Raw genomic sequence first — 21,123 nt, forward strand, 5'->3', positions numbered from 1 at the left:
GCAGGCTGCTCATAGTAGCGAGATTAACATGTGTAGTGTACGGGAGAGTAATACCCCGTCACTACAGAAGGGTCACTTGGGTATTGTTGTTCCCCCTGTATTTTTGGGGAGGTTGGTATAGAATATCTTATAATGTCATGCTATGTATTTTCCTGTTACTGTGAAACGTGCATTTGCAGGCCGGCTAGGGTGTAGTTCCAGCTCTGAGTCACTAGAGGGAGCTAGGGAACCCTAGGTTATATAAGGCCCAGTCAGGAAGTAGTAACAGGAGAGACAGACAGTGGGAGCAGAGGTCAGAGATGATCCTGTGTCTGAGTGGAAACCAGGCTATGGGCCTGTGAGAGCAAAGCAGGCCCCAAGCCTGCCGGCTAGGAGAGGGTAGTAAAGGCCCTGTAACCGGGTTCCGGATCCAAGGAAAAGGTTCCCCTCCTGAGTCATCATCCGTTTAGCTGAAGCAGCATAAGCCAGACACCAGCCAAGACACAGATTACCACAGAGGCCGATCAGATAAGCAAGAGGTACTCAAGATAACAGAGGAGGTACTAGATAAGGACAGCTTCAAGGGTACGCCAGATAAAGGGCATTAGACCTTGGAGGGAAAGTCACGTGTAGCGGGACCAGTCAGGAATAGTGTGCAAGCCGCCTGTACTGCATCTCCTGCAATCAACACTCTGTATTATACATTGCTAAGACCGGCCATTCTGTAATTCCCAAGAACCACCTGTATTGCTACAAGAAACCAACCGTCTTTCATGGAACTGTGCTGTACCTGTGTCCATGTATTATCCTGACTGATATTCAGTAAAAGTTCCAGTTTTTGTTGGCTATCCTGTGCTTGCTTCATTCTTCCACCATACTTTACACGGCGTGTCACCGTTTAATTGACACTGGCGTCACGAACTTTTAACATCTGCCTGTTCCTGTATTTGCCCCAATTGAAGACGACAGTGGATCCCAGGTTAGTGGTCAATCTGCACTACAAAGCCCAACATACACTACTGACCCCCTGGGACACTGCATCGCTCTTTTTGGCGTCACGAACAGGATCCGCATACTTCTACAGTGCAGAGAAGTGTGAACTGTGTGCTTTAACTATTCCACCACCGTATTGCGAAGACTGTAACCTTTATTCCTAACTTGTGAATTACAATTGTGCCTGGGAGGAATCAGAGACGCTGTACTGTGTTGCGCTACCCCCAGAGAGAAAAATCGTATTTGTGGACTGTGATTTATTGGACTTTTCATTATCCTGCTTGCTGTCATTGAATTGCGGCATCCGGACACTTAAAATGGCCGCCGGCGCCATGAGGCTTTTTACTGCGCCATCAGGATGTGCAGAGGCGCGAATATTTGGCACCGAAACCTTCCAAGAAGAAGGAGGGGACGATTGCCCTGGAGCGCCGCCCACCTTGAGGAGTGGCGAAGCGGCTAACTACTTTGAAGAGTTACGCCTGGGAGGCGGGGCTCAGATGGAGATAGACTGGCCCAGTGTGTGGGAGGAGTCAGAGTCGATGCAGCAACCAGGAAGAGAAGAGATGGCGTGCGCTGCAGAGAGAGAGGTTGAGACCACGTGCGAGTGGGGCGCCACTCCACCGGACTTTCCGGAGTTGGGGCCGTGGGATCCTCTAGCCTGGACGGCCACCCCCTGGGCCCAGGCCATGGACCTAAGCATCACCCGACCTGAGTCCCCACCGATCCGTCGCCGGCATGCAGAATGGCCGGCTATTATGGAGGAGTTGAGAGCCGCGGTGGCGAAAAAGAACACCAGCCGGAAGAAGCGGTTTGAGGAGATGGCTAAGTCCATACAGGGAGACTCCTTTCCGGGTAAGCCCCAGCTAGAAAGGCGCCGCGGGATCGTGGTGTCCTTTGATAAGGAAAAAGGCTATGGGTTTATCCAGGAGTTGGGGACTGGCCGGGACTTCTATGTCAACCGGCGATCGGTAGAGCGGCACTACCTCCCGGAGCATCTCCACAATCTGACTATGGGGGAGATCGTAGAATACACCCCCGCCGAAAGTCTAAGGGGCCCCTACGCCACCGCAGTGACTCGCCCGAAGGCGCCGGCTGAGAACTGGGACTCTGGGAAAGAGAGGTCAGAGCCAGTTGAGACAGAGAGAGCGCATGTGGAAAAGGCCCGGACCACCCATCTTCAGAACCAGGCCTACCTCAGCCCAGATGTTTTCTGGGAGCCCATCGTGCTGCAGGGGCTGGAGGAGCGGTATCCCCCTCCGGATGCAGTGAGACGAGAGGAGGAGAAGGAGCGGCAGGACAGCTGCCGGAGAGCAGAGGAATGTGCTGAGGCCCGGCGCCAAACCGCAGCTGCCATTGTTACCCCAGCGGCCGGACCCCCTGGACCTCCGGTAGATCCGACCACCTGCACTAAAGCGGAACTAGAGGCCCTACGAAAGAGGGTGTATTGGGTGGCGGACCTCGGGTGCGCAGGAGGCGAGCGGTGGTTCCCGTTTCCGAGGACGGAGGCCGAAATGGAGGCCGTGAAAGACAAACCTCCCCCTCTAAAGATTGTCAGGGGTGACGGTTTCCAAATGTGGCCGGCCTTGCCAGAACAGTTGCTACAAGTCCCGTACATTGACTCTTCCTCAGAAGAAGAATATGACATTGACTCTTCATCAGAGGAAGAATATGACACTCGCCTGTGAGTACTGTAAGTACGCCTTTCCTCATGTCCATCTCCCTAATGGCCGTTTGTCCCTCCATTTGGCAGAGCTGGTGAAGCTCGCTGCCAGTTACCCACGGCCGGTGGCATCCTAGTTAAATAATGTGCCACTGTGTATCAATGCTTCCAGCTGCCTTTGTTTTGTTTGGGACATCCGGTTTGCTGCTACAATCCCAGTTGTGCCTTATTTTGCACTGTTTTTCCCTTTTTACCCCCATTTCAGGTTGAAAAGACATTTTTATGTCAGCACTATTTTAAAGGGTAAGCAGGACTTGCCAGGATAACAAGGCCCTGGTATTGTCAGAGTCCTGTATTGTCATTTTATATATGTGCTGCTGACAGTATTTAATAACCGTTTTTTTATTCAAGTATATGTGCCCAGAGATGGACTTCCTATGTGCAAGCCTCTGAGAGGTTAATTTATTATGGACTTATTTATTGTCATGGACTATCCTGGTTCTTTCAACATCCGCTGTGCCAGGTCAGCGCCCCCGTTCCACACACTATCCTGTGAAAAAGAGAACGACTGCCCCTTGTCACCAGACTTCACCATTTCCAATTGGGTCTGATAAGAGTGTAATGGACATATATGTATGCATGCATGTGTCTTTCTCTATTTCAGGTCATGATTCCAGTTGGGCGGGCCCTGATGGAGTACGAGGTCGTACTCAGCTTAAAGCAGCGGGGTATGTAGTGTACGGGAGAGTAATACCCCGTCACTACAGAAGGGTCACTTGGGTATTGTCGTTCCCCCTGTATTTTTGGGGAGGTTGGTATAGAATATCTTATAATGTCATGCTATGTATTTTCCTGTTACTGTGAAACGTGCATTTGCAGGCCGGCTAGGGTGTAGTTCCAGCTCTGAGTCACTAGAGGGAGCTAGGGAACCCTAGGTTATATAAGGCCCAGTCAGGAAGTAGTAGCAGGAGAGACAGACAGTGGGAGCAGAGGTCAGAGATGATCCTGTGTCTGAGTGGAAGCCAGGCTATGGGCCTGTGAGAGCAAAGCAGGCCCCAAGCCTGCCGGCTAGGAGAGGGTAGTAAAGGCCCTGTAACCGGGTTCCGGATCCAAGGAAAAGGTTCCCCTCCTGAGTCATCATCCGTTTAGCTGAAGCAACATAAGCCAGACACCAGCCAAGACACAGATTACCACAGAGGCCGATCAGATAAGCAAGAGGTACTCAAGATAACAGAGGAGGTACTAGATAAGGACAGCTTCAAGGGTACGCCAGATAAAGGGCATTAGACCTTGGAGGGAAAGTCACGTGTAGCGGGACCAGTCAGGAATAGTGTGCAAGCCGCCTGTACTGCATCTCCTGCAATCAACACTCTGTATTATACATTGCTAAGACCGGCCATTCTGTAATTCCCAAGAACCACCTGTATTGCTACAAGAAACCAACCGTCTTTCATGGAACTGTGCTGTACCTGTGTCCATGTATTATCCTGACTGATATTCAGTAAAAGTTCCAGTTTTTGTTGGCTATCCTGTGCTTGCTTCATTCTTCCACCATACTTTACACGGCGTGTCACCGTTTAATTGACACTGGCGTCACGAACTTTTAACATCTGCCTGTTCCTGTATTTGCCCCAATTGAAGACAACAGTGGATCCCAGGTTAGTGGTCAATCTGCACTACAAAGCCCAACATACACTACTGACCCCCTGGGACACTGCACATGCAACACAACCAAATCAATGTAATGCCGAGCTGTTAGTGTACCTGGAATAAAGACTACAGCGCCCATACATTATGCCACTCCACATCATAATCCCAGGAGTAGGCCAGTGTGACGTTCTCTTGTGAAGGCCTCTTCATAATTTTGCCCATATGATCTCCAGATCAATCTCCAGCTATCAGTATGTCTGAGACAAAAGCAGGACTTACCTCTGAAGAGGACAGATCTCCATTCCAGCCTCCTTGCCAATTTGCTGTGGACCATGATAACCTTTGAGAACTGTGGCATGAGGTCAATGGAACATCTGTAGCTGGATGTCTAGCTCGTAACCCTCGTAAATGTCTTGCAAATGCCTTCTGATGGTTCGTGTAGGAACTGTTCACTGCCCTAGGCTTAGGATGTGACATCTAATTTCTGTAGTACAGAATGGATCACTATGTGCCATTCTTCTCAACAGGCGATGCAGAGGTTCGCCTCTGTGCACCTCTTGCTGTCATTCCAGTTTGTCCTCGTTCCCCAACCGTTGAGGACATACAACATTGAGCAGTGCTGACATCTCGACCTAGGTGCGTAGTGATGTGCTGGAGTGATAAACAAAGGTCTGTCAGTTCAAGGATTCTGTCCTTCTCAGTTTGTGACCAGAGGTGATAAGTGACATGTTGATGAACAGGAGGCATCGCACAATCATCCCACATGACTTGATCTGATTTGTGAAGTTTAATGTGGCTAAAAAACTTGTCTTTCAATTTGGATTTTAGGCCCCTTACTCATGCCACAGATTGGGGCTAGGTGCTTTAAAATGTGATCATTTGTAGATGTTAGTGACACCTGCTACTTCCTTGATTTGCATAACCTTACGGCATGCCCTTGTTGGTGTTGCAATTTCAATGTTGTGGAATGTATATACTGTCTATAATGATAGTCCCATGGGCGACGTCCTTGCTACACAGGCAATGTTAGACTGCTAGGCCCCAGGTTTCACTCACTTGTATTGGTACTGGCAAGGAGTCACCATAAGGCGTTTCCAGGGGCTGATATATGGACCAGGGAACTGGCTTCTCTTCGGCCTCTCGGCACTTACCCTCCTACTACTGCCTCTTCTTAAGGGGTCCCAGCTGTCATCTGACATCTCTGTTATTGACATTGGGCCTGGTCTGTGGTCTCATTATAGGTCCGGTCACAGGCCCAGTTGTTTTCGCCATGACACATCTGCAGTTGACTCAGCGATTCAGGCCTGGCTTATTCGGCGCACTCACAGATGGGGATGTGCACTGCGTTTGGGGCTACTGGCTTATTCAGGGCAGCACAGATGGGGGATGGGCCCTGTGTTTGGTGCTACTTCTGCTGGGAAGGCTGCTCCTTTGGGCATGGAGCAGCCTCCTGGTATTTTCCTGCTGCAACAGGCCTTTCAACAGCCTGTACCTCCAGCAGAGGGTTAAAGAAGGCAAAGTGGCCTGTGCTGCTCTGTGCATGATGGTGCAGCGTTCTACTACCCTCGTGGGTACTGCAAAGTTGTTGTATTGTATTTATAATGCCTTTTATATAGCCTGTTGTTAAGCTGCAATATGTCCTTATGCATCATCCCTGCTAACAGGTGTATTAGCATGCATTTACACTTAGCTTACCACTAGGGGGAGATAACACCTCCCATATTTATAGTCCCGTTCAGGCCTAGCCAGTTCAGTCTAGACCAGATCAAGTTGACTTCCTGATAATTTCCTGTGGCAGTTGAGCACAGTCTAGCAGTGGATGCAGCCTGTTATCCTCATTGTCTCAGCTAAATCTCAGCCCATAGCTGAAGTACTTGATCTATTCAGAGCCTACTACCATAAGGAGACCCCCAAAAGGATTATTGGACACATCCTCCTAGTGCCAAAGGACCTTTGGACTCTACCGTGAAGGATTTATCTGCCTTTGGCGACTTCAAAAGCCTGAATAAGGAGAACCAGGACCATTCCTAGACTCCATTTACCATCTCATATCTAGAGAGGGATCTATACCTGGCAGCAGAGGACTAGCAGCAGGTTGATCTCTGTGTTGAGACTGTTTAATGCACTGGATGAACTGTCATCACAAGTCATCTTCAGTAAAGTTTAACCTTGAGTTTCACCCTGTTTGCCTCAGACTCAATTCCTCTATTAACACTCTAGTAAATGGTTGTACCTCCATACAAAAGGTACTGGCGTCACAACTACAAGGGACCTTGCCACTGGCACATTAATACAGACCACCAAGGGCACCTCAAACCAACATCTAGCCAGTGTCCCTTACACCATAGTGTGCCCCAGAGAATCCTTGTTCCATTCTCCTTTTCACTTATGCAGGCCTGCCCAGGGACGACAAACCGTGAGTAACCAGAACTGTATTTACCTCGGCCCACCTAATGCCCACACCGTGACCTCACACATAATTCCCCTGCAAGGTCTGGCATACCGCAATGGCACCAGGCCTGTGCTTGTAACAGGCCTCACCTCTTCTTTCTGAGTAGGGATGCGCTAGCTGCTTTGTCAATAATACAGAAATAGAGGCTGGCGGTCTGCACTGCTCTCTTTCCCACAAGACAGCAGTATTACAACTCCATTAGTGGTACAATAGCTTCATCTCATGGCCAGTTTGAGCCACTAAAGTCAATTTAACCTTTTGAACAAAGTTTCAATTTCTACTGGTGATGAGCAGCCAAACCATTTGGATTTGCAACGTGGGCAGCACATTTAGGGAGTATGTACTTCCCCACCTTCATAGTGAAATGAATACTGAGTGGTCCTTACGATGCTCAACACAGGTTCACCAGAATCAGGTTGTGCCCAAAGTATATAATGGCCTTACTACCATGCTAATCATGTGGGTCTCTGGAAGGCTATACCCTAGCACAACTTTCCCCACCACTTTCAGGGTTGCAATAGCTACGTAATATGATGTTGTCCTGTGCCTCCATGACCAGGGCCGTTTCTATAGCCGGGCGAGGGGTGCGACCGCAGGGGGCGTGTGTCTCAAGCAAGAATAGGGGGGCGTCATCGGCATCTATTTACAGACTAAGCTAAAAATGCCACTGCACTCTGCTATAGCAGATTGCGCTAATCTCTGGCTGCAGGCGACGTCACAGCGCTGCTGCGTGTGTCCGTTACTTCAGGCGGGAGCAGAAGAGTGAACTTGGGAGCAGAAGAGCGCAGCAGGTGCCATTTTCTTAGTCTCTATCTGCTCACTCACTGGCACAGAATCCAGGGTCTCAGAGTCCGCCTCCGGTCCACCAGCAGATTCAGTCAGGAAGTGGCACTAGCCCAGGCCCCAGGTTAGGTACAGACAGTCAAAGTTAAAGCAGTATTAAGTTAAAAATACAGTATAGCAGGAATATACAGCTGCATAGTACATGTGGATTTGATTTAAATCACTAGTCAGTAAGGCTTGATTTAAATCATAGTTGTTTACATAAAGATTCATATTTGGACAATTTTTCTGTTATACTTAGGAAGGAGAAAAATGTGTTTCTTTGGTCATCTTCATCACAGTTCATCTCATGATGTTGCCTCATTCAGGCCACCAGGCCTTGCATTTCTTTGTTGCAGTGTTTGCATTTTGCACGCATGCCTGCCTTACCGATAGGTAATGGAACTTCATTAAAATATTGCCAAACTGGGTCTCTTTTACGGCCTGCTGCCATTATAGTTTTTTTCCTCCAAGGAAAGAATGCGATAAACCTTAGGTCATACACACAAAAAGATCCAAAGACTTGTCTGTGAAGGTTCTCATTTATCCAGGTCATGGTACATCTGTAAAGAATAAATCAAGGCAACTGGACTTACTGTAGATTTCTTGAAAACGTTTCACTCGTTCTTCCAACGAGCTGTCTCAATTCTGAGCGACTGTACAAAAATTCTGGGAATAAATATGTAACTGAATCAACATCTGGTAATTATACCCAGCATTGGATCAAAAGTGTTGATTCATTATCCTAATTGGAGTCAGTATGTGGCAGACAATAGATGTCTAACCCCCTGCCTCTATTCAAGCTTGGCTTCTCCATTTTTACGTAGATGGCCTCTTTCACGTACAATGCTGTCTTGACACCTTTTTCTGGGAAGTCTTTATCACCTACTGACTCCAATTAGGATAATGAATCAACACCTTTGACCCAATGCTGTGTATAATTACCAGATGTTGATTCAGTTACATATTTATTCCCAGAATTTTTGTACAGTCACTCAGAATTGAGAAAGCTTGTTGGAAGAACGAGTGAAACGTTTTCAAGAAATCTACAGTACGTCCAGTTGCCTTGATTTATTCTTTACAGATGATCCAAAGACTTGTCTGTCTGTGGCTGTGCAGTACTGTGCTCAGAAAGTTTCCCTTAAATTTTGTAGTACTCCTTGTTTGCTTGCCTTTTCCTCCTTACACTTAGTTTCACTTTCTTCTTGTGCAGATCTATTCCACTCCAATCAGAAAAATATTGTTTATATTCTATTCACTGAACTTTAAACTTAGCACTGAAGGGGTTGATTCTGTATTTATAGGTTTGTAGAAGTTAGGATTTAGATCTTTTTCTCAACTCTTTTCATGTTATAAATTCAGTTTTGAGAACTCCAAAATTAAACCAAGCATCTGTGATAATATATTGTAGGCAGAGAAACTACCCAGTAATCTTACAAAAACCTCTGGAAGAGCATGACATTGCGAATGGATTAATGGAATTTAACAAAAAATTAAACATATACAGCCTTATTCTGCATAATTAAAAAAGTAATCTTTATTTCATAATGAAATAAGCTTTGGATGGTAATATATTTTCCTCAAAAAGCATTTTATATTAAAAAATCTGATTTAAATAAAAAAAAATCAGATTTTTTTTTTTTTTTTTTAAATCATTGATTTTTATCCACCCTGCATGATGTACATATATATAATTATGCTCAGTGCTATTGCTGTATATAATTATTATTTATTATTAAAGCGCCATTCATTCCATAGCGCTGTACATATGAGAAGAGGTATACATACATAATACAGACAATTGCACTAATCATAAACAAGATGAGTTACAAACTGGTACAGAAGGAGAGAGGGCCCTGCCCGTGAGGGCTTACAATCTACATGGTATGGGAGAAGGACACAGTAGGTGCGGGTAAAGTTGGTCATGGCGGTATAGAGGCAGCAGGGTGACTGGTTGTAGGCTTGTCTGAAGAGGTGTGTTTTCAGGTATATGAGTATGGGGGATGCGCGGTAGAAATCTTGGAGGCGATTGTGGGAAGAGCTGATAAGAGGAGAGGAGAGAAGGAGGTGGATCGGAGAGTGCGTGTGGGGATGTATCGGGAAAGTAGCTCAGAGATGTAGGGAGGGGACAGGTTGTGGACGGCCTTGTATGTATTTGTTAGTACTTTGAAGTGAATTCGCTGGGCAATGGGGAGCCAGTGAAGGGATTGGCAGAGGGGAGAGGCAGAGGAGTAATAGGGTGAGAGGTGAATTAGTCGGGCAGCAGGGTTGAGGATAGATTGGAGGGGTGCGATAGTGCTAGATGGAAGGCCACAGAGGAGAATGTTGCAGTAGTCTAGGCGGGAGATGATGAGGGCATGTACAAGCATTTTCGCAGATTTCAAAGTTAAGGAAAGCGCGGATGCGGGAGATGTTTTTGAGTTGGAGGCGGCAGGTGGTGGAAAGGGCTTGGATGTGCGGTCGGAAGGAAAGTTCAGAATCCAAGGTCACTCCAAGGCAGCGGACTTGGTAGACCGTGGATAGTGTGCAGCCATTGATCGTGATAGATAGGTCTGTTGGGGGGGTTGAGCAAGATGGTGGAAAAACAATGAATTCTGTTTTATCCATGTTAAGTTTTAGAAAGAAAAAGGCCAAGAAGGATGATATAGAAGATAGACATTGTGGGATTCTTGATAGTAAGGTGGTGAAGTCTGGACCAGAGAGGTAGATTTGTGTGTCGTCAGCATAAGAGTGATACTGAAAGCCATGGGACTCTATGAGCTGTCCCAGGCCAAAAGTGTAGATAAAGAAGAGCAGTGGTCCTAGGACAGAGCCTTGCGGGACACCAACAGAGAGGGAATGAGACGAAGAGGTGGTGCGGGAGTTGGAGACACAAAATGTCAGTTCTGTGAGGTATGATGTGATCCAGGAGAAGCCAGGTCAGTGATGCCAAGAGATGAGAGTTTGCAACAGAAGGGAGTGGTCAACAGTGTCGAAGGCAGAGGACAGGTCAAGGAGAAGGAGGACAGAGTATTGTTTCTTGGTTTTGGTTGTTAGTAGCTCATTGGTGTCTTTGGTAAGGGCAGTCTAAGTCGAGTGGTGGGGTCGGAAGCCAGATTGTAGCTGGTCAAAGAAGGAGCAGGTGGAGAGGTGAGAGGACAGTTCTGAATGGACACGGAAGAAGCGATATGGGGCGATAACTGAACAAAGCAGATGGGTCAAGTGAAAGCTTTTTGAGGATGGGTGTAATGGTAGCATGTTTAAAAGCAGAAGGGGAGACACCAGAGGTTAGTGATAGGTTGAAGAGATGAGTTAGGGCTGGGATAAACACTTTAATGAGGTTAGGATGAGGTGGGATGGGATTGGGTCAAGTGCACAGGTGGTCAGATCTGGAGAGTAGAGTGGAGAGTTTTTCTTCTGTATTGGTGGAGAAGCGGATTTTGGGAGAAGAGGACCGAGCAGTTGTGTAGAGGGTCCGTGGGGACTGTGTACTGAAGCTTTCTCTGATGTTGACTATCCTTTGATTGAAGTATTTGGCAAAGTCCTCAGCTGAGATGAGAGGAGAGGGTGGGGGCGCTGGGGATGTAGAAGGGAGTTAAAAGTGTTAAAAAGTTGTTTAGGACTGTGAGCCAGGGAAGATTTGAGAGATGAGAAGTAGGCCTGTTTTGCATCAGCGAGTGAGGATTTGAATATGAGGAGGGATTGCTTGTATGCGGTGAAATGATCTTTAGAATGGGATTTCTTCCATCGCTGCTCAGCAGCCCTGTAAGCTTGTCTGAGTTTTTTGGTCAGGTTGGTGTGCCAGGGTTGTCTGTTAATTGGGGGGCAACAGTGTCCAGAGCTGTACTTATTGTGGTGTTATATAGGGTGGTGGCAGTATCTGGGTCTTGGAGGGAACCGATAGTAGAGAGTGTGAGAAGAGTCAGAAAGCAAGAGAAAGTCGAGATGTTTAACCCCTTAAGGACTCAGCCCTATTTCACCTTAAGGACTTGGCCATTTTTTGCAAATCTGACCAGTGTCACTTTAAGTGGTGATAACTTTAAAACGCTTTGGCTTATCCAAGCCATTCTGAGATTGTTTTTTTGTCACATATTGTACTTCATGACACTGGTAAAATGAAGTCAAAAAAATTATTTTTTTTGCATAAAAAATACCTAAATTTACCAAAAATTTGGAAAAATTTGCAAATTTCAAAGTTTCTGTACTTCTGTAATACATAGTAATACCCCCAAAAATTGTGATGACTTTACATTCCCCATATGTCTACTTCATGTTTGAATTATTTTGGGAATGATATTTTATTTTTTGGGGATGTTACAAGGCTTAGAAGTTTAGAAGCAAATCTTGAAATTTTTCAGAAATTTACAAAAACCCAATTTTTAGGGACCAGTTCAGGTCTGAAGTCACTTTGCGAGGCTTACATAATAGAAACCAACCAACTTTTGCATAGCTGTGTATACACATACATCGGATCTGGAATGCTGCTGATATATTCTTTTAAACCTGTCACAATTTAGATCTTTGTACTAACTTTTTACTTATTTTAATCAACTGAATCCATCTCAGACTATTGACTACAGGGAGTGCAGAATTATTAGGCAAGTTGTATTTTTGAGGATTAATTTTATTATTGAACAACAACCATGTTCTCAATGAACCCAAAAAACTCATTAATATCAAAGCTGAATATTTTTGGAAGTCGTTTTTAGTTTGTTTTTAGTTTTAGCTATGTTAGGGGGATATCTGTGTGTGCAGGTGACTATTACTGTGCATAATTATTAGGCAATTTAACAAAAAACAAATATATACCCATTTCAATTATTTATTTTTACCAGTGAAACCAATATAACATCTCAACATTCACAAATATACATTTCTGACATTCAAAAACAAAACAAAAACAAATCAGTGACCAATATAGCCACCTTTCTTTGCAAGGACACTCAAAAGCCTGCCATCCATGGATTCTGTCAGTGTTTTGATCTGTTCACCATCAACATTGCGTGCAGCAGCAACCACAGCCTCCCAGACACTGTTCAGAGAGGTGTACTGTTTTCCCTCCTTGTAAATCTCACATTTGATGATGGACCACAGGTTCTCAATGGGGTTCAGATCAGGTGAACAAGGAGGCCATGTCATTAGATTTTCTTCTTTTATACCCTTTCTTGCCAGCCACGCTGTGGAGTACTTGGACGCGTGTGATGGAGCATTGTCCTGCATGAAAATCATGTTTTTCTTGAAGGATGCAGACTTCTTTCTGTACCACTGCTTAAAGAAGGTGTCTTCCAGAAACTGGCAGTAGGACTGGGAGTTGAGCTTGACTCCATCCTCAACCCGAAAAGGCCCCACAAGCTCATCTTTGATGATACTAGCCCAAACCAGTACTCCACCTCCACCTTGCTGGCGTCTGAGTCGGACTGGAGCTCTCTGCCCTTTACCAATCCAGCCACGGGCCCATCCATCTGGCCCATCAAGACTCACTCTCATTTCATCAGTCCATAAAACCTTAGAAAAATCAGTCTTGAGATATTTCTTGGCCCAGTCTTAACACGTTTCAGCTTGTGTGTCTTGTTCAGTGGTGGTCGTCTTTCAGCCTTTCTTACCTTGGCCATGTCTCTGAGTATTGCACACCTTGTGCTTTTGGTCACTCCAGTGATGTTGCAGCTCTGAAATATGGCCAAACTGGTGGCAAGTGGCATCTTGGCAGCTGCACGCTTGACTTTTCTCAGTTCATGGGCAGTTATTTTGCGCCTTGGTTTTTCCACACGCTTCTTGCGACCCTGTTGACTATTTTGAATGAAACGCTTGATTGTTCGATGATCACGCTTCAGAAGCTTTGCAATTTTAAGAGTGCTGCATCCCTCTGCAAGATATCTCACTATCTCATTCTTTTGACCCATTTTGCCTAATAATTATGCACACCTGATATAGGGTGTTGATGTCATTAGACCACATCCCTTCTCATTACAGAGATGCACATCACCTAATATGCTTAATTGGTAGTAGGCTTTCGAGCCTATACAGCTTGGAGTAAGACAACATGCATAAAGAGGATGATGTGGTCAAAATACTCATTTGCCTAATAATTCTGCACTCCCTGTATATTTGTCTAATATTTAAAAGTTCTACATACCATGATTCTGGACTTATAGCCCAATACAGGATTTTTATCATCACATTTTCACATTATTTTTCTTTATTCATTTATCCATTCATCTATTTTACACCACCCACTCCTCTCCCTGTACATTGGGAGTGACCTATATTGATAAAGTTTTTATTACTACCTAAATAAATATAGTTTTTATCATATACACACTATCCCTTGTCCTTTGTTGATATCTGCTGGTGACCTCATATAGAGTGCCTGTCTTCCTATGTTTCCATATTTTTTTATAACACTGATCATAGTGGAGGGTACTGGACTGTATAGTTCAGCTGTGGGAGAGAATGTTGGCGTTAGCTGAAACTCAGTCTATGGGAAGCATTTCCATAGCCACGGGTTCTTTCTTGTTCTGTATCAGGAGTGGAAACACAGATCTGCAGCAACTTAACTACGCCAACTGGACAGCACATTCTGAACTACGCCAACTGGACAGCACCTTCTGAACTATGCCAACTGGACTACAACTGCACAGTAAGAAAACAATCTATTGCACAAAGTGGATTTACACACTGCAACTAGCAGCAGCAAATATGATATTTGTACCACAATAAAAATAGCAATGAAATTACAATTGTATACAATTAGGCTGCTTTCACCCAGTCTGTTTTGGTCAGTGATTGTAAGCCAAAACCAGGAATGAAGGTTACACAGAGATGAGGTGTATAATAAAACAATTTACTCCTGTTCTATGTTTTTGACCCACTCCTAGTTTTGGCTCACAATCACTGATGGAAATTACTGACCAAACACTGATTTTCAGAAATTGGCCTTTTTATTGTTAAAACAAAAGGGCATGTACAACTTTAGTTACCAACACTTTTTGTTTTCTTCAAAAGCAACACAAATGGCCCCACCAATACTTTCAGGAGCACAAAACAGAAAGAAAAGAAAACAACAAAAATTTGAAGATGAAAAAACTGCAAAAACAATGGCTACTTTTTTTTTTTTTTTAAAGATGCTGAATTATCAACTATAGATACAGTGTACATCAACTGAAGATCTGCCTATTCAGCAAGAATTTACTATAAAAAAATATTCTTGCCCAACACAAAGAAGGTTGTTCTAATGTTTTACAATCTGAAGAGGAAACCACAGACACTGTCATAATACAGCCTACAACATCTACAGAAAGCCTTCAGGTTTCACAGTCTCAAGGCCATTCTAAGTGTGTTCAGGAAACTAGTGAAGCGTTAGACACCCCGGTTGCTGGGAACACTGCCCATTTGGATAGTGTGACCACATATCAAGATGTAGGACTATGGCCAAAGATAATCAACAGTAGATTAAGAGACCTTATTGTATTACAAGGACCACAGCATCTGCCCCTGCTAATTTTGTTTACCCAAAAGATCATAGTAAGCGGCATTTTTCCACTTTCCATGGCTTTTTTAGTTTTGCCAAACAAGTAGCAGCTGCCTAGGCGATGGGTTCAATATTCTTTGTCTACTAACAGAATTGACTGCTTTTGCTATAAGTTATTTGACCCCAGTCCAAAATCAAAATTTGGCGCTGAAGGCATTAATAAATGGCAGAATATTGGGGAATATCTAACAATGCAGGAATCTTCTCCTGCCCACATATATAGCCATCAGAAATGGATTCATGCAGAAAACACCCTGAAAAGGGTACAAGGCATTGACAAAAATTTGCAAACCCAGATAAATCAAGAAACTAAACGTTGGAGAGATGTTCTTGAAAGAATTTTGGCAGTTACACAAATTTTTGGTAAGCAACAATTTGCTATTTTGTGGGTCATCCAATAAATACACTGAATAATGTCAACTTTCTTGGTCTGATTCAACTTCTCGCAAAATTTGAACCAGTAATGAAAGATCATTTACAAAGAGTAATGTCTCCATTCGTGCATTACTGTGTTAATGTTATTCAAAATAAGATCATCATTTTATTGTCCTCTCAAGTTAAAAAACAACATATTAGATAAGGTAAAGAAAGCTAAATACTTTTCAATTATTTAGAATTGCACCCATGATATTAGTCATATTGAACAGCTATCATATACCCTAAGGTTTGTAGTTCTCACAGGAGAAAAACCTATCAGTAGGTGAACATTTTATTGGATACCGACCAGCAAATGATACCTCAGGTGAAGGACTTAGTAATCTTCTCTTTGATGAGATATCGAATTGTGGTCTGGATATGGACAACTGTAGAGGCCAAAGGTATGATATCGGGGCCAATATGATTGACATTAACAAAAGGTGTGCAAACCAGAGTTTTACAACAATACCATCGAGCATTTTTCAATCCATGTGGTTGCCACAGCTCTAATCTTGTAGTGGCTGATGCATCGAAATCATCTATTAAGGGTACTTTCACACTAGCGTTTTTCTTTTCCGTCATAGAGTTCCGTCACAGGGGCTCTATATACCGGTAAAGAACTGATCAGGCATATCCCCATGCATTCTGAATGTAGAGTAATCCGTTCAGGATGCATCAGGATGTCTTCAGTTCAGTCGTTTTGACTGATCAGGCAAAAGATAAAACCGTAGCATGCTACGGTTTTATCTCTGGCGAAAAAAACTGAAGACATGCCTGAATACCGGATCCGGAATTTTTTCCCATAGGAATGTATTAGTGCCGGATCCGGCATTCAAAATACCGGAATGCCAGATCTGTCCTTATGGCCTGCGTATGCGCAGAATGGTAAAAATGTGAAGATACAAGGCGGATCCGTCTGTCCGCATGACAAGCAGAGACACGGATCCGTCCTTGCAATGCATTTGTGAGACAGATCCGGATCCATCTCTCAAATGCTTTCACTCAGCGGCAGATCAGCGGATCCGGCAGCCAGTTCTGACAACGGAACTGCCCGCCCGGATCACACTGCCACAAGTGTGAAAGTACCCCAAGTCTGTGAACCTTTTTGGCACTCTGCAAAGGCTTTATAATCTATTTGCTTCTTCTTTAAAAAGATGGTGTATTACAAGTGACCATGTGAAACATTTAACATTGAAGAAAGTGTGTGCAACACGCTGGGAATGCAGAGTTAAAAGCTGTCCATTACCAGTATACTGAGATTTAGGAAGCTCTTATGGATTTAGAAGAAAACACTGATGATCCAAAACTTTCATTTGAAGCTAAATCCCTTTCACTTATGCTGCAGGACTTCAGTTTTCGTTTGACGCAATGCAGTCTAGAAATATGGATCTAACTCGTTGCAACGATTTACTGAAAAATTGTACTGAGTATGACAGAAGTGATCGGTCCTCAAGCTTGAATTTGGCAAAAATAACTGCATCAGAAATTGCTCTGGATTTGGGCATTGAAGCATGTTTTATTGGGAAGAAAAGGCCAAGTAAAAAGAAAATAATGTTCGATTATGAAAGTCAAGATGAACCTGTTACAGATCCAGAACAGCATTATAAGACGTCTGTCTTTTACCCCATGATCGGCAACATGACTGCATCCTTAGAGACCTGTTTTTTGCAGTTATCCAGACATAACAAGCACTGGGGTTTTCTATATAATATAGATTTGCCAGTAAAAGACAAACTTCTAGGTCTATGTAAGGACTTGGAGCAAATATTAAGCCACACTGCTGAAGATGGTAGACTGCAACATGATATAAATGGCATCCAGCTGTGTGAGGAGCTACAGCATATCCAACCAACTATAAGCAAAGATTCTATTAGACCACTTGAAGTTTTCCAACACATACAAGATACCCAATGCCATGACCTATTCCTGAATTTTATTAACTATTCCAGTGACAGACGCAAGTTGTGAAAGGAGCTTTAGCAAATTAAAGCTAGAAAAAACATACTTGCATTCTACTATGTCTGAAGACAGGCTATTGGCTCTAGCAATCCTATCTATAGAAAGTGAGATGGCAGAAAATACAGATTATTCTGCAGCAATAGATGCCTTTGCAGTAGCCAAGTCAAGAAAAGTGAACTTTGTTTAAAACTAGATATCTTGAAGATCAACATAATGAAGATAACGGTAAGAGACATCATTTGCATTGGTCTTTGCTGAAGTTCAGTCTACAGGAAGCATTTTTACATGGTGTCATGATCTTTCCTTTATTCACAGGTTCTTGCTTGTTCTGCATCAGGAGTAGATATCCCAGACCATTAAACTGGACTGCACCAACTGGACTACACCATCTGAATTACACCAACTTCCCTGCACCATCTCAACTACATCAACTACCCTGCACCATCTGAACTACACCAACTGGACTTCAACTGCACAGTAAGAACATGTCTTTTGAATCAGTTTTGCTCCAGGCACTTTTTAGATAAAGACCAAAATACCTAAAATGGTTGTCCACGATTAGAAACACCACCACCACCCTTACCTATAATGAGATATGGATGTGATTGTATCAGACATTCATAAGAAGTGAGCCAAGCTGCAATACCAGGCAAACCCCATGGACAGACAAAATCTTTTCTGGAAAGGAGAGTTGGTGTTAGCTGAAACTCAGTCTATGGGAAGCATTTTTACATGGTGGCTTCTGTCCTATATTCACAGGTTCTTGCTTGTTCTGCATCAGAAGTGGAAACACAGATCTGCAACAACTTAACTACACCAACTGGACAGCACCATCTGAACTACACCAACTGGACAGCACCATCTGAACTACACCAACTGGACAGCACCATCTGAACTACACCAACTGGACAGCACCATCTGAACTACACCAACTCGACAGCACCATCTGAACTACACCAACTCGACAGCACCATCTGAACTACACCAACTAGAAAGCACCATCTGAACTACCCCAACTGGACAGCACCATCTGAACTACACCAACTGGACAGCACCATCTGAACTACACCAACTGGACAGCACCATCTGAACTACACCAACTGGACAGCACCATCTGAACTACACCAACTGGACAGCACCATCTGAACTACACCAACTGGACAGCACCATCTGAACTACACCAACTGGACAGCACCATCTGAACTACACCAACTGGACAGCACCATCTGAACTACACCAACTGGACAGCACCATCTGAACTACACCAACTGGACAGCACCATCTGAACTACACCAACTGGACAGCACCATCTGAACTACACCAACTGGACAGCACCATCTGAACTACACCAACTGGACAGCACCATCTGAACTACACCAACTGGACAGCACCATCTGAACTACACCAACTGGACAGCACCATCTGAACTACACCAACTGGACAGCACCATCTGAACTACACCAACTGGACAGCACCATCTGAACTACACCAACTGGACAGCACCATCTGAACTACACCAACTGGACAGCACCATCTGAACTACACCAACTGGACAGCACCATCTGAACTACACCAACTGGACAGCACCATCTGAACTACACCAACTGGACAGCACCATCTGAACTACACCAACTGGACAGCACCATCTGAACTACACCAACTGGACAGCACCATCTGAACTACACCAACTGGACAGCACCATCTGAACTACACCAACTGGACAGCACCATCTGAACTACACCAACTGGACAGCACCATCTGAACTACACCAACTGGACAGCACCATCTGAACTACACCAACTGGACAGCACCATCTGAACTACACCAACTGGACAGCACCATCTGAACTACACCAACTGGACAGCACCATCTGAACTACACCAACTGGACAGCACCATCTGAACTACACCAACTGGACAGCACCATCTGAACTACACCAACTGGACAGCACCATCTGAACTACACCAACTGGACAGCACCATCTGAACTACACCAACTGGACAGCACCATCTGAACTACACCAACTGGACAGCACCATCTGAACTACACCAACTGGACAGCACCATCTGAACTACACCAACTGGACAGCACCATCTGAACTACACCAACTGGACAGCACCATCTGAACTACACCAACTGGACAGCACCATCTGAACTACACCAACTGGACAGCACCATCTGAACTACACCAACTGGACAGCACCATCTGAACTACACCAACTTGAAAGCACCATCTGAACTACACCAACTTGAAAGCACCATCTGAACTACACCAACTGGACAGCACCATCTGAACTACACCAACTGGACAGCACCATCTGAACTACACCAACTGGACAGCACCATCTGAACTACACCAACTGGACAGCACCATCTGAACTACACCAACTGGACAGCACCATCTGAACTACACCAACTGGACAGCACCATCTGAACTACACCAACTGGACAGCACCATCTGAACTACACCAACTGGACAGCACCATCTGAACTACACCAACTTGAAAGCACCATCTGAACTACACCAACTTGAAAGCACCATCTGAACTACACCAACTGGACAGCACCATCTGAACTACACCAACTGGACGGCATCATCGGAAGAACATCAACTGGATTGCACCATCTGAACGACATCAACTGGACTAAAACTGCACAGTATGAAAAGAATCTATTGCGTAGTGTTGCTACGGACACTTTTTTAAAGAAATACATGAAATGGTTGGTCATGATTAGAAACTCCACCCCCCTTACCTATGATGAGATATGGATGTGATTGTAACTCTGTTCCATCCAGAAGTGAGCTAAGCTGCAATACCAGACACAGCCCATGGACAGACAAAACCTTATCTGTGCTGTGTATGCTATGCAACATTGTTTAAGTCAGTGTTATTTGATGTTTGGGGGGGAGCTCTTTTTTAATGTTCACCCTGTTGGTAAAATTCCCTAGAAACTGCCCTGTCCATGGCTACTGCATTTTACTGATGCCTGACTACATACGGATGCTCAGTGTGCACATCACACGGTACTCTGCACAACAGGTCTATAGTCCTAGGCCACAGAGTAGCCAATACAGTCTTCTTTTAATCCATACTTGCCAACTGTTCCAGTGCAGGTTCTGGCATGATTTTTTTTTCGGACATTGACATGCCCCTTTCTAAAGACTGCCTTTTGGCCCATTCATGTGCTGCTTCAGTTTCAAAATTAGCTGCACGTCGTCTCCTTTGTAGGGGTGGTGCTATGTTCCATGATCACTGCTACCCCTTTAAAGAGCTGATCGGCAGGGTTGGCGGAGTCGGACCCTTGCCAATGAGAGCAGAGAAATTACCAGGCCCATAAAAATAAAGCACCTACACTGCCCTGCTGACACAAATACTGGCTTGGCCAGCGGTGTACCGATCAGGTAGCAACTAGGTCTTAGCTATAACATATAGCTTATGCCCCTGTCAGCAAGAGTTTAACCGTGAGTGAATGGGGCTGAGCGCAATACCAAGCACAGCTGCTATACATTGTATGGGGCTAGACTTGGTAAGCATAGAGAAGGCCGCGGCACTCACTGAAGCACCAGTGCCTTCTCAAACCACTGATCAGCAGGGGTCCTGGGTGTTAGTATCAACATTTCGGAAAACCCTTTTAACATGTTTTTCAGGTGCAGAATTAGAAATTAAAACTCTGCTGTGTTTG

Source organism: Bufo gargarizans, chromosome 9, assembly GCF_014858855.1.
Source record: "Bufo gargarizans isolate SCDJY-AF-19 chromosome 9, ASM1485885v1, whole genome shotgun sequence".
Taxonomy (NCBI): domain Eukaryota; kingdom Metazoa; phylum Chordata; class Amphibia; order Anura; family Bufonidae; genus Bufo; species Bufo gargarizans.